The following is a 13812-nucleotide window of genomic DNA, read 5'->3' on the forward strand; positions in this document are numbered from 1 at the left end:
ATAGGTTGGTGGTTCGAGCCCACCCGGGAGCGGTGTTGTGGGATCTGAAATGTAACGTAGAAAGCCAAAGTTTTTGCACAATAAATGACGACCATTTAACTTTTGGGCTTCCGTGGCGCAATGGTTAGCGCGTTCGGCTGTTAACCAATAGGTTGGTGGTTCGAGCCCATCCGGGAGCGGTGTTGTGAGGTCTCAGATGTGACGTAAAAAGTCAAGGTTTTTACACAATACCTGACGAGCATTTAACTTTTGGGCTTCCGTGGCGCTATGTTTAGCGCGTTCGGCTGTTAACCAATAGGTTGGTGGTTCGAGCCCATCCGGGAGCGGTGTTGTGAGGTCTCAGATGTGACGTAAAAAGTCAAGGTTTTTACACAATACCTGACGAGCATTTAATTTTTGGGCTCCCGTGGCGCAATGGTTAGCGCGTTCAGCTGTTAATCGAAAGGTTGGTGGTTCGAGCCCACCCGGGAAAGGTGTTGTGGGGTCTCAAATGTAACGTAGAAAGCCAAAGTTTTTCCACAATACCTGACGACCATTTAATTTTTGGGCTTCCGTGGCGCAATGGTTAGCACGTTCGGCTGTTAACCAATAGGTTGGTGGTTCGAGCCCATCCGGGAGCCGTGTTGTGAGGTCTCAGATGTGACGTAAAAAGTCAAGGTTTTCCACAATACCTGACAACCATTTAATTTCGGAGCTTCCGTGGCTCAAGGGTTAGCGCGTTCGGCTGTTAACCAATAGGTTGGTGGTTCGAGCCCACCCGGGAGCGGTGTTGTGGGATCTGAAATGTAACGTAGAAAGCCAAAGTTTTTGCACAATAAATGACGACCATTTAATTTTTGGGCTTCCGTGGCGCAATGGTTAGCGCGTTCGGCTGTTAACCAATAGGTTGGTGGTTCGACCCCATCCGGGAGCGGTGTTGTGAGGTCTCAGATGTGACGTAAAAAGTCAAGGTTTTTACATAATACCTGACGAGCATTTAACTTTTGGGCTTCCGTGGCGCAATGGTTAGCGCGTTCGGCTGTTAACCAATAGGTTGGTGGTTCGAGCCCATCCGGGAGCGGTGTTGTGAGGTCTCAGATGTGACGTAAAAAGTCAAGGTTTTTACACAATACCTGACGAGCATTTAATTTTTGGGCTTCCGTGGCGCTATGTTTAGCGCGTTCGGCTGTTAACCAATAGGTTGTGGTTCGAGCCCATCCGGGAGCGGTGTTGTGAGGTCTCAGATGTGACGTAAAAAGTCAAGGTTTTTACACAATACCTGACGAGCATTTAATTTTTGGGCTCCCGTGGCGCAATGGTTAGCGCGTTCAGCTGTTAATCGAAAGGTTGGTGGTTCGAGCCCACCCGGGAAAGGTGTTGTGGGGTCTCAAATGTAACGTAGAAAGCCAAAGTTTTTCCACAATACCTGACGACCACTTAATTTTTGGGCTTCCGTGGCGCAATGGTTAGCACGTTCGGCTGTTAACCAATAGGTTGGTGGTTCGAGCCCATCCGGGAGCCGTGTTGTGAGGTCTCAGATGTGACGTAAAAAGTCAAGGTTTTCCACAATACCTGACAACCATTTAATTTCGGAGCTTCCGTGGCTCAAGGGTTAGCGCGTTCGGCTGTTAACCAATAGGTTGGTGGTTCGAGCCCACCCGGGAGCGGTGTTGTGGGATCTGAAATGTAACGTAGAAAGCCAAAGTTTTTGCACAATAAATGACGACCATTTAACTTTTGGGCTTCCGTGGCGCAATGGTTAGCGCGTTCGGCTGTTAACCAATAGGTTGGTGGTTCGAGCCCATCCGGGAGCGGTGTTGTGAGGTCTCAGATGTGACGTAAAAAGTCAAGGTTTTTACACAATACCTGACGAGCATTTAACTTTTGGGCTTCCGTGGCGCTATGTTTAGCGCGTTCGGCTGTTAACCAATAGGTTGTGGTTCGAGCCCATCCGGGAGCGGTGTTGTGAGGTCTCAGATGTGACGTAAAAAGTCAAGGTTTTTACACAATACCTGACGAGCATTTAATTTTTGGGCTCCCGTGGCGCAATGGTTAGCGCGTTCAGCTGTTAATCGAAAGGTTGGTGGTTCGAGCCCACCCGGGAAAGGTGTTGTGGGGTCTCAAATGTAACGTAGAAAGCCAAAGTTTTTCCACAATACCTGACGACCACTTAATTTTTGGGCTTCCGTGGCGCAATGGTTAGCACGTTCGGCTGTTAACCAATAGGTTGGTGGTTCGAGCCCATCCGGGAGCCGTGTTGTGAGGTCTCAGATGTGACGTAAAAAGTCAAGGTTTTCCACAATACCTGACAACCATTTAATTTCGGAGCTTCCGTGGCTCAAGGGTTAGCGCGTTCGGCTGTTAACCAATAGGTTGGTGGTTCGAGCCCACCCGGGAGCGGTGTTGTGGGATCTGAAATGTAACGTAGAAAGCCAAAGTTTTTGCACAATAAATGACGACCATTTAACTTTTGGGCTTCCGTGGCGCAATGGTTAGCGCGTTTGGCTGTTAACCAATAGGTTGGTGGTTCGAGCCCATCCGGGAGCGGTGTTGTGAGGTCTCAGATGTGACGTAAAAAGTCAAGGTTTTTACACAATACCTGACGAGCATTTAACTTTTGGGCTTCCGTGGCGCTATGTTTAGCGCGTTCGGCTGTTAACCAATAGGTTGGTGGTTCGAGCCCATCCGGGAGCGGTGTTGTGAGGTCTCAGATGTGACGTAAAAAGTCAAGGTTTTTACACAATACCTGACGAGCATTTAATTTTTGGGCTCCCGTGGCGCAATGGTTAGCGCGTTCAGCTGTTAATCGAAAGGTTGGTGGTTCGAGCCCACCCGGGAAAGGTGTTGTGGGGTCTCAAATGTAACGTAGAAAGCCAAAGTTTTTCCACAATACCTGACGACCATTTAATTTTTGGGCTTCCGTGGCGCAATGGTTAGCACGTTCGGCTGTTAACCAATAGGTTGGTGGTTCGAGCCCATCCGGGAGCCGTGTTGTGAGGTCTCAGATGTGACGTAAAAAGTCAAGGTTTTCCACAATACCTGACAACCATTTAATTTCGGAGCTTCCGTGGCTCAAGGGTTAGCGCGTTCGGCTGTTAACCAATAGGTTGGTGGTTCGAGCCCACCCGGGAGCGGTGTTGTGGGATCTGAAATGTAACGTAGAAAGCCAAAGTTTTTGCACAATAAATGACGACTATTTAACTTTTGGGCTTCCGTGGCGCAATGGTTAGCGCGTTCGGCTGTTAACCAATAGGTTGGTGGTTCGAGCCCATCCGGGAGCGGTGTTGTGAGGTCTCAGATGTGACGTAAAAAGTCAAGGTTTTTACACAATACCTGACGAGCATTTAACTTTTGGGCTTCCGTGGCGCTATGTTTAGCGCGTTCGGCTGTTAACCAATAGGTTGGTGGTTCGAGCCCATCCGGGAGCGGTGTTGTGAGGTCTCAGATGTGACGTAAAAAGTCAAGGTTTTTACACAATACCTGACGAGCATTTAATTTTTGGGCTCCCGTGGCGCAATGGTTAGCGCGTTCAGCTGTTAATCGAAAGGTTGGTGGTTCGAGCCCACCCGGGAAAGGTGTTGTGGGGTCTCAAATGTAACGTAGAAAGCCAAAGTTTTTCCACAATACCTGACGACCACTTAATTTTTGGGCTTCCGTGGCGCAATGGTTAGCACGTTCGGCTGTTAACCAATAGGTTGGTGGTTCGAGCCCATCCGGGAGCCGTGTTGTGAGGTCTCAGATGTGACGTAAAAAGTCAAGGTTTTCCACAATACCTGACAACCATTTAATTTCGGAGCTTCCGTGGCTCAAGGGTTAGCGCGTTCGGCTGTTAACCAATAGGTTGGTGGTTCGAGCCCACCCGGGAGCGGTGTTGTGGGATCTGAAATGTAACGTAGAAAGCCAAAGTTTTTGCACAATAAATGACGACCATTTAATTTTTGGGCTTCCGTGGCGCAATGGTTAGCGCGTTCGGCTGTTAACCAATAGGTTGGTGGTTCGACCCCATCCGGGAGCGGTGTTGTGAGGTCTCAGATGTGACGTAAAAAGTCAAGGTTTTTACACAATACCTGACGAGCATTTAATTTTTGGGCTCCCGTGGCGCAATGGTTAGCGCGTTCAGCTGTTAATCGAAAGGTTGGTGGTTCGAGCCCACCCGGGAAAGGTGTTGTGGGGTCTCAAATGTAACGTAGAAAGCCAAAGTTTTTCCACAATACCTGACGACCATTTAATTTTTGGGCTTCCGTGGCGCAATGGTTAGCACGTTCGGCTGTTAACCAATAGGTTGGTGGTTCGACCCCATCCGGGAGCGGTGTTGTGAGGTCTCAGATGTGACGTAAAAAGTCAAGGTTTTTACACAATACCTGACGAGCATTTAACTTTTGGGCTTCCGTGGCGCAATGGTTAGCGCGTTCGGCTGTTAACCAATAGGTTGGTGGTTCGAGCCCACCCGAGAGCGGTGTTGTGGGATCTGAAATGTAACGTAGAAAGCCAAAGTTTTTGCACAATAAATGACGACCATTTAATTTTTGGGCTTCCGTGGCGCAATGGTTAGCGCGTTCGGCTGTTAACCAATAGGTTGGTCGTTCGACCCCATCCGGGAGCGGTGTTGTGAGGTCTCAGATGTGACGTAAAAAGTCAAGGTTTTTACATAATACCTGACGAGCATTTAACTTTTGGGCTTCCGTGGCGCAATGGTTAGCGCGTTCGGCTGTTAACCAATAGGTTGGTGGTTCGAGCCCATCCAGGAGCGGTGTTGTGAGGTCTCAGATGTGACGTAAAAAGTCAAGGTTTTCCACAATACCTGACAACCATTTAATTTCTGAGCTTCCGTGGCTCAATGGTTAGCGCGTTCGGCTGTTAACCAATAGGTTGGTTCGGCTGTTAACCAATAGGTAGGTGGTTCGAGCCCACCCGGGAGCGGTGTTTTTGGATCTCAAATGTAACGTAAATAGCCAAAGTTTTTCCACAATACCTGACGACCATTTAATTTTTGGGCGTCCGTGGCGAATGGTTAGCGCGTTCGGCTGTTAACCGAAAGGTTGGTGGTTCGAGCCCTCCTGGGAGCGGTGTTGTGACGTCTCAGATGTAACGTAAAATGTCAGAGTTTTTCCACAACACCTGACGAACATTTAACTTTTGGGCTTCCGTGGCGCAATGGTTAGCGCAATCAGCTGTTAATCGAAGGGTTGGTGGTTCGAGCCCGCCCGGAAGAGGTGTTGTGGGGTCTCAGATGTAACGTAAAATGTCAAAACGTTTCCACAATACGTGACAACCATTTAATTTCTGAGCTTCCGTGGCTCAATGGTTAGCGCGTTCGGCTGTCAATCGAAAGGTTGGTGGTTCGAGCCCATCCGGGAGCGGTGTTGTGAGGTCTCGGATGTGAAGTAAAAAGTCAAAGTTTTACCTCAATACCTGACGAAAATTTAATTTTTGGGCTTCAGTGGCGCAATGGTCAGCGCGTTCAGCTGTTAACCGAAAGGTTGGTGGTTCGAGCCCTCCCGGGAGCGGTGTTGTGACGTCTCAGATGTAACGTAAAATGTCAGAGTTTTTCCACAATACCTGACGAACATTTAATTTTTGGGCTTCCGTGGCGCAATGGTTAGCGCGTTCAGCTGTTAATCGAAAGGTTGGTGGTTCGAGCCCACCCGGAAGAGGAGATGTGGGGTCTCAGATGTAGCGTAAAAAGTCAAAACTTTTCCACAATACGTGACAACCATTTAATTTCTGAGCTTCCGAGGCTCAATGGTTAGCGCGTTCGGCTGTTAATCGAAAGGTTGGTGGTTCGAGCCCATCCGAGAGCGGTGTTGTGAGGTCTCGGATGTGAAGTAAAAAGTCAAAGTTTTACCTCAATACCTGACGAAAATTTAATTTTTGGGCTTCAGTGGCGCAATGGTTAGCGCGTTCGGCTATTAACCAATAGGTTGGTGGTTCGAGCCCATCCGGGAGAAGTGTTGTGACGTCTCAGATGTAACGTAAAATGTCGGAGTTTTTCCACAATACCTGACGAACATTTAATTTTTGGGCTTCAGTGGCGCAATGGTCAGCGCGTTCAGCTGTTAACCGAAAGGTTGGTGGTTCGAGCCCAAACGAGAGAGGTTTTGTGTGGTCTCAGATGTAGCTTGAAAAGTCGTAACTTTTCATCAATACCTGACAACCATTTAATTTCTGAGCTTCCGTGGCTCAATGGTTAGCGCGTTCGGCTGTTAACCAATAGGTTGGTGGTTCAAATTCAAATTCAAATTCAAAAATGTTTATTTTTTACTTTTCATTACATTACAGTTTGCTACGGGGCTAAGTCACATTGTGACTTGTAAGCCCCGTGCCTATCTGCTTAATTTAATTTAACAATTTAATTTAATCAAATAAAAAATAGATTTAACAATGGTGTCTTATAATAATTCGTTTTAAAGATTCATGAAAAAAGATTTAATGAATATACGTTATATCCACTTAAAATTGAACAGTGGCATGGTATATTATAAAATATTTAACAATTGGTTATGCCAAAGGTGGCTTTATAAAAACAAATTAAATAAAAAAGTAAAGGTTTTATTATTTTTTTCTAATATTAGTGATTTTATAGTCTTTTTAAATCTAGTTAAAGTCGGTTTTGCTTGAATTTCAGGTGATATTGTGTTATATAATTTTATTCCCGTATAAAAGATAGACGTGAATTTTTTTGAGGTGTTACATTTAGGTAAATCTAATAGCTCTAGTGATCTAGTATGTCTATTTTTCTGCTTCTGTTTTAGTAGGCTATTTTCCCGCCTAATGTTTGTGTATATGAAACATAAGCTATTATACTGTATACTCTCTTGTATGTTTAAAATTTTTGCCCTAGTAAAATACTCTTGGGTATGGTCTCTAAATGACAAATTATAAATTGATCTAATTGCCCTTTTTTGTAGGATATGTATCCTATTTTTATTAGCTTTTGTTGTGTTGCCCCAGAATTGTATTCCATAAGAGAACACCGAATTAAATAATGCGTGGTATATTTCAATTAGGATATTTCTGGGTACCATTTTTCTACAATGGTAAAGCAATCCATTCACTCGGGCTAATTTTGAGCTGGTTATATTGACATGACTGTCCCAGGTTAGGTGTTTATCAAAGTATAGGCCTAGATATTTGTATTTATCTACTATTTTAATTTTTTCCTTATTAAGTTCGATACCATTTAGTACCCTACTGACATCTCTACCCCTATTATGGAATTCAAATTCAAATTCAAAAATGTTTATTTTTTACTTTTCATTACATAATGCCTTCCGTCTTTTTTATATTAAGGAGAAGCCCATTATCTGTGATCCACTTAAATATCTTATCTAGGTAGTGGTTTGATTGATCTATTGCATTTATTGGGTTTGCGGATTTATATAAAAGGAGCGCGTCATCTGCGTACATGAACATGTTACCAGACGGTGCCTGTTTAATGAGGTCATTTATGAATAGATTAAATAAGAGTGGTGATATTATAGAGCCCTGCGGGACTCCCGATATTAATTGACTTGGCGCAGATAAATCCCTTCCCACTCTAGTGTAGCATTGTCTATTTTCTAGGTAGCTTTTTAGCCACGCACTTGCAGTTCCTCTGATCCCTTGTTTGTATAGTTTGTTTAGTAGATGTTCGTGATCTACACTATCGAAAGCTTTTCGTAGATCCAGAAAAACGCCCACACAGATTTCACTTTGATCAAGTGCCTCTAGTATATACTTGTATGCTCCCCCTAATGCTTCCATTGTACCATTCCCACTACGGAAACCAAATTGAAATTCCGTAGAAATTGAATTCTAGCCCATCCGGGAGCGGTGTTGTGATGTCTCAGATGTAACGTAAAATGTCAGAGTTTTTCCACAATACCTGACGAACATTTTTTTTTTGGGCTTCCGTGGCGCAATGGTTAGCGCGTTCAGCTGTTAATCGAAAGGTTGGTGGTTCGAGCCCATCCGAGAGCGGTGTTGTGAGGTCTCGGATGTGAAGTAAAAAGTCAAAGTTTTACCTCAATACCTGACGAAAATTTAATTTTTGGGCTTCAGTGGCGCAATGGTTAGCGCGTTCGGCTATTAACCAATAGGTTGGTGGTTCGAGCCCATCCGGGAGAAGTGTTGTGACGTCTCAGATGTAACGTAAAATGTCGGAGTTTTTCCACAATACCTGACGAACATTTAATTTTTGGGCTTCAGTGGCGCAATGGTCAGCGCGTTCAGCTGTTAACCGAAAGGTTGGTGGTTCGAGCCCAAACGAGAGAGGTTTTGTGTGGTCTCAGATGTAGCTTGAAAAGTCGTAACTTTTCATCAATACCTGACAACCATTTAATTTCTGAGCTTCCGTGGCTCAATGGTTAGCGCGTTCGGCTGTTAACCAATAGGTTGGTGGTTCAAATTCAAATTCAAATTCAAAAATGTTTATTTTTTACTTTTCATTACATTACAGTTTGCTACGGGGCTAAGTCACATTGTGACTTGTAAGCCCCGTGCCTATCTGCTTAATTTAATTTAACAATTTAATTTAATCAAATAAAAAATAGATTTAACAATGGTGTCTTATAATAATTCGTGTTAAAGATTCATGAAAAAAGATTTAATGAATATACGTTATATCCACTTAAAATTGAACAGTTGCATGGTATATTATAAAATATTTAACAATTGGTTATGCCAAAGGTGGCTTTATAAAAACAAATTAAATAAAAAAGTAAAGGTTTTATTATTTTTTTCTAATATTAGTGATTTTATAGTCTTTTTAAATCTAGTTAAAGTCGGTTTTGCTTGAATTTCAGGTGATATTGTGTTATATAATTTTATTCCCGTATAAAAGATAGACGTGAATTTTTTTGAGGTGTTACATTTAGGTAAATCTAATAGCTCTAGTGATCTAGTATGTCTATTTTTCTGCTTCTGTTTTAGTAGGCTATTTTCCCGCCTAAGGTTTGTGTATATGAAACATAAGCTATTATACTGTATACTCTCTTGTATGTTTAAAATTTTTGCCCTAGTAAAATACTCTTGGGTATGGTCTCTAAATGACAAATTATAAATTGATCTAATTGCCCTTTTTTGTAGGATATGTATCCTATTTTTATTAGCTTTTGTTGTGTTGCCCCAGAATTGTATTCCATAAGAGAACACCGAATTAAATAATGCGTGGTATATTTCAATTAGGATATTTCTGGGTACCATTTTTCTACAATGGTAAAGCAATCCATTCACTCGGGCTAATTTTGAGCTGGTTATATTGACATGACTGTCCCAGGTTAGGTGTTTATCAAAGTATAGGCCTAGATATTTGTATTTATCTACTATTTTAATTTTTTCCTTATTAAGTTCGATACCATTTAGTACCCTACTGACATCTCTACCCCTATTATGGAATTCAAATTCAAATTCAAAAATGTTTATTTTTTACTTTTCATTACATAATGCCTTCCGTCTTTTTTATATTAAGGAGAAGCCCATTATCTGTGATCCACTTAAATATCTTATCTAGGTAGTGGTTTGATTGATCTATTGCATTTATTGGGTTTGCGGATTTATATAAAAGGAGCGCGTCATCTGCGTACATGAACATGTTACCAGACGGTGCCTGTTTAATGAGGTCATTTATGAATAGATTAAATAAGAGTGGTGATATTATAGAGCCCTGCGGGACTCCCGATATTAATTGACTTGGCGCAGATAAATCCCTTCCCACTCTAGTGTAGCATTGTCTATTTTCTAGGTAGCTTTTTAGCCACGCACTTGCAGTTCCTCTGATCCCTTGTTTGTATAGTTTGTTTAGTAGATGTTCGTGATCTACACTATCGAAAGCTTTTCGTAGATCCAGAAAAACGCCCACACAGATTTCACTTTGATCAAGTGCCTCTAGTATATACTTGTATGCTCCCCCTAATGCTTCCATTGTACCATTCCCACTACGGAAACCAAATTGAAATTCCGTAGAAATTGAATTCTAGCCCATCCGGGAGCGGTGTTGTGATGTCTCAGATGTAACGTAAAATGTCAGAGTTTTTCCACAATACCTGACGAACATTTTTTTTTGGGCTTCCGTGGCGCAATGGTTAGCGCGTTCAGCTGTTAATCGAAAGGTTGGTGGTTCGAGCCCACCCGGAAGAGGTGATGTGGGGTCTCAGATGTAGCGTAAAAAGCCAAAACTTTTCCACAATACGTGACAACCATTTAATTTCTGAGCTTCCGTGGCTCAATGGTTAGCGCGTTCGGCTGTTAATCGAAAGGTTGGTGGTTCGAGCCCATCCGGGAGCGGTGTTGTGAGGTCTCGGATGTGCAGTAAAAAGTCAAAGTTTTACCTCAATACCTGACGAGCATTTATTTTTTGGGCTTCCGTGGCGCAATGGTTAGCGCGTTCAGCTGTTAATCGAAAGGTTGGTGGTTCGAGCCCACCCGGGAGAGGTGTTGTGAGGTCTCAGATGTAGCGTGAAAAGTCAAACTTTTTCCATAATACGTGATAACCATTTATTTTCTGATCTTTCGTGGCTCAATGGTTAGCGCGTTCGGCTGTTAACCAATAGCTTGGTGGTTCGAGCCCACCCGGGAGCGGTGTTTTTGGATCTCAAATGTAACGTAAATGGCCAAAGTTTTTCCACAATACCTGACGACCATTTAATTTTTGGGCTTCCGTGGCGCAATGGTTAGCGCGTTCAGCTGTTAACCGAAAGGTTTGTGGTTCGAGCCCAAAAGAGAGGTTTTGTGGGGTCTCAGATGTAGCGTGAAAAGTCGTAACTTTTCAACAAAACCTGACAACCATTTAATTTTTGGGCGTCCGTGGCGCAATGGCTAGCGCGTTCGGCTGTTAACCGAAAGGTTGGTGGTTCGAGCCCATCCGGGAGCGGTGTTGTGACGTCTCAGATGTTACGTAAAATGTCAGAGTTTTTCCACAATACCTGACGAACATTTAATTTTTGGCCTTCCGTGGCGCAATAATTAGCGCGTCGAGCACTTAATCGAAAGGTTGGTGGTTCGAGCCCACCCGGAAGAGGTGTTGTGGGGTCTCAGATGTAGCGTATAAAGTCAAAACTTTTCCACAATACGTGACAACCATTTAATTTCTGAGCTTCTGTGGCTCAATGGTTAGCGCGTTCGGCTGTCAATCGAAAGGTTGGTGGTTCGATCCCATCCGGGAGCGGTGTTGTGAGGTTTCGGATGTGAAGTAAAAAGTCATAGTTTTACCTCAATACCTGACGACCATTTAATTTTTGGGCTTCCGTGGCGCAATGGTTAGTGCGTTCAGCTGTTAACCGAAAGGTTGGTGGTTCGAGCCCAAACGAGAGAGGATTTGTGGGGTCTCAGATGTAGCGTGAAAAGTCGTAACTTTTCAACAATACCTGACAACCATTTAATTTTTGGGCGTCCGTGGCGCAATGGCTAGCGCGTTCGGCTGTTAACCGAAAGGTTGGTGGTTCGAGCCCATCCGGGAGCGGTGTTGTGACGTAAAATGTCAGAGTTTTTCCACAATACCTGACGAACATTTAATTTTTGGCCTTCCGTGGCGCAGTAATTAGCGCGTCCAGCTCTTAATCGAAAGGTTGGTGGTTTGAGCCCAACCGGAAGAGGTGTTGTGGGGTCTCAGATGTAGCGTTAAAAGTCAAAACTTTTCCACGATACGTGACAACCATTTAATTTCTGATCTTCCGTGGCTCAATGGTTAGCGCGTTCGGCTGTTAACCAATAGGTTGGTGGTTCGAGCCCACCCGGGAGCGGTGTTGTGAGGTCTCAGATGAGAAGTAAAAAGTCAAGGTTTTACCTCAATACCTGACGAAAATTTAATTTTTGGGCTTCAGTGGCGCAATGGTCAGCGCGTTCAGCTGTTAACCGAAAGGTTGGTGGTTCGAGCCCTCCCGGGAGCGGTGTTGTGACGTCTCAGATGTAACGTAAAATGTCAGAGTTTTTCCACAACACCAGACGAACATTTAACTTTTGGGCTTCCGTGGCGCAATGGTTAGCGCGTTCGGCTGTTAACCGAAAGGTTGGTGGTTCGAGCCCATCCGGGAGCGGTGTTGTGAGGCCTCAGATGTGAAGTAAAAAGTCAAAGTTTTACCTCAATACCTGACGAAAATTTAATTTTTGGGCTTCAGTGGCGCAATGGTTAGCGCGTTCGGCTATTAACCAATAGGTTGGTGGTTCGAGCCCATCCGGGAGAAGTGTTGTGACGTCTCAGATGTAACGTAAAATGTCGGAGTTTTTCCACAATACCTGACGAACATTTAATTTTTGGGCTTCAGTGGCGCAATGGTCAGCGCGTTCAGCTGTTAACCGAAAGGTTGGTGGTTCGAGCCCAAACGAGAGAGGTTTTGTGGGGTCTCAGATGTAGCTTGAAAAGTCGTAACTTTTCATCAATACCTGACAACCATTTAATTTCTGAGCTTCCGTGGCTCAATGGTTAGCGCGTTCGGCTGTTAACCTATAGGTTGGAGGTTCTAGCCCATCCGGGAGCGGTGTTGTGATGTCTCAGATGTAACGTAAAATGTCAGAGTTTTTCCACAATACCTGACGAACATTTAATTTTTGGGCTTCCGTGGCGCAATGGTTAGCGCGTTCAGCTGTTAATCGAAAGGTTGGTGGTTCGAGCCCACCCGGAAGAGGTGTTGTGGGGTCTCAGATGTAGCGTATAAAGTCAAAACTTTTCCACAATACGTGACAACCATTTAATTTCTGAGCTTCCGTGGCTCAATGGTTAGCGCGTTCGGCTGTCAATCGAAAGGTTGGTGGTTCGATCCCATCCGGGAGCGGTGTTGTGAGGTTTCGGATGTGAAGTAAAAAGTCATAGTTTTACCTCAATACCTGACGACCATTTAATTTTTGGGCTTCCGTGGCGCAATGGTTAGTGCGTTCAGCTGTTAACCGAAAGGTTGGTGGTTCGAGCCCAAACGAGAGAGGATTTGTGGGGTCTCAGATGTAGCGTGAAAAGTCGTAACTTTTCAACAATACCTGACAACCATTTAATTTTTGGGCGTCCGTGGCGCAATGGCTAGCGCGTTCGGCTGTTAACCGAAAGGTTGGTGGTTCGAGCCCATCCGGGAGCGGTGTTGTGACGTAAAATGTCAGAGTTTTTCCACAATACCTGACGAACATTTAATTTTTGGCCTTCCGTGGCGCAGTAATTAGCGCGTCCAGCTCTTAATCGAAAGGTTGGTGGTTTGAGCCCACCCGGAAGAGGTGTTGTGGGGTCTCAGATGTAGCGTTAAAAGTCAAAACTTTTCCACGATACGTGACAACCATTTAATTTCTGATCTTCCGTGGCTCAATGGTTAGCGCGTTCGGCTGTTAACCAATAGGTTGGTGGTTCGAGCCCACCCGGGAGCGGTGTTGTGAGGTCTCAGATGAGAAGTAAAAAGTCAAGGTTTTACCTCAATACCTGACGAAAATTTAATTTTTGGGCTTCAGTGGCGCAATGGTCAGCGCGTTCAGCTGTTAACCGAAAGGTTGGTGGTTCGAGCCCTCCCGGGAGCGGTGTTGTGACGTCTCAGATGTAACGTAAAATGTCAGAGTTTTTCCACAACACCAGACGAACATTTAACTTTTGGGCTTCCGTGGCGCAATGGTTAGCGCGTTCGGCTGTTAACCGAAAGGTTGGTGGTTCGAGCCCATCCGGGAGCGGTGTTGTGAGGCCTCAGATGTGAAGTAAAAAGTCAAAGTTTTACCTCAATACCTGACGAAAATTTAATTTTTGGGCTTCAGTGGCGCAATGGTTAGCGCGTTCGGCTATTAACCAATAGGTTGGTGGTTCGAGCCCATCCGGGAGAAGTGTTGTGACGTCTCAGATGTAACGTAAAATGTCGGAGTTTTTCCACAATACCTGACGAACATTTAATTTTT

At 44.3% G+C, this 13812-nt stretch overlaps 3 non-coding genes across 3 annotated transcripts; all 3 read left to right on the forward strand.

The window, feature by feature from the left end:
• The first annotated feature begins 5266 nt into the window (after positions 1–5266).
• TRNAD-GUC (transfer RNA aspartic acid (anticodon GUC)) lies at positions 5267–5339 on the forward strand. Its single transcript has one exon. It is a non-coding gene; the product is annotated as a tRNA-Asp (tRNA).
• A 5710-nt stretch (positions 5340–11049) lies between these two features.
• TRNAD-GUC (transfer RNA aspartic acid (anticodon GUC)) lies at positions 11050–11122 on the forward strand. The gene has a single exon. It is a non-coding gene; the product is annotated as a tRNA-Asp (tRNA).
• A 1530-nt stretch (positions 11123–12652) lies between these two features.
• On the forward strand, positions 12653–12725 carry TRNAD-GUC (transfer RNA aspartic acid (anticodon GUC)). The gene has a single exon. It is a non-coding gene; the product is annotated as a tRNA-Asp (tRNA).
• The last annotated feature ends 1087 nt before the right edge of the window (positions 12726–13812 follow it).

The sequence above is a fragment of the Phalangium opilio genome, unplaced genomic scaffold, assembly GCF_054372755.1.
Source record: "Phalangium opilio isolate 3A_F unplaced genomic scaffold, DU_Popi_V2 ptg000056l_1, whole genome shotgun sequence".
In the NCBI taxonomy this organism is placed as follows: domain Eukaryota; kingdom Metazoa; phylum Arthropoda; class Arachnida; order Opiliones; family Phalangiidae; genus Phalangium; species Phalangium opilio.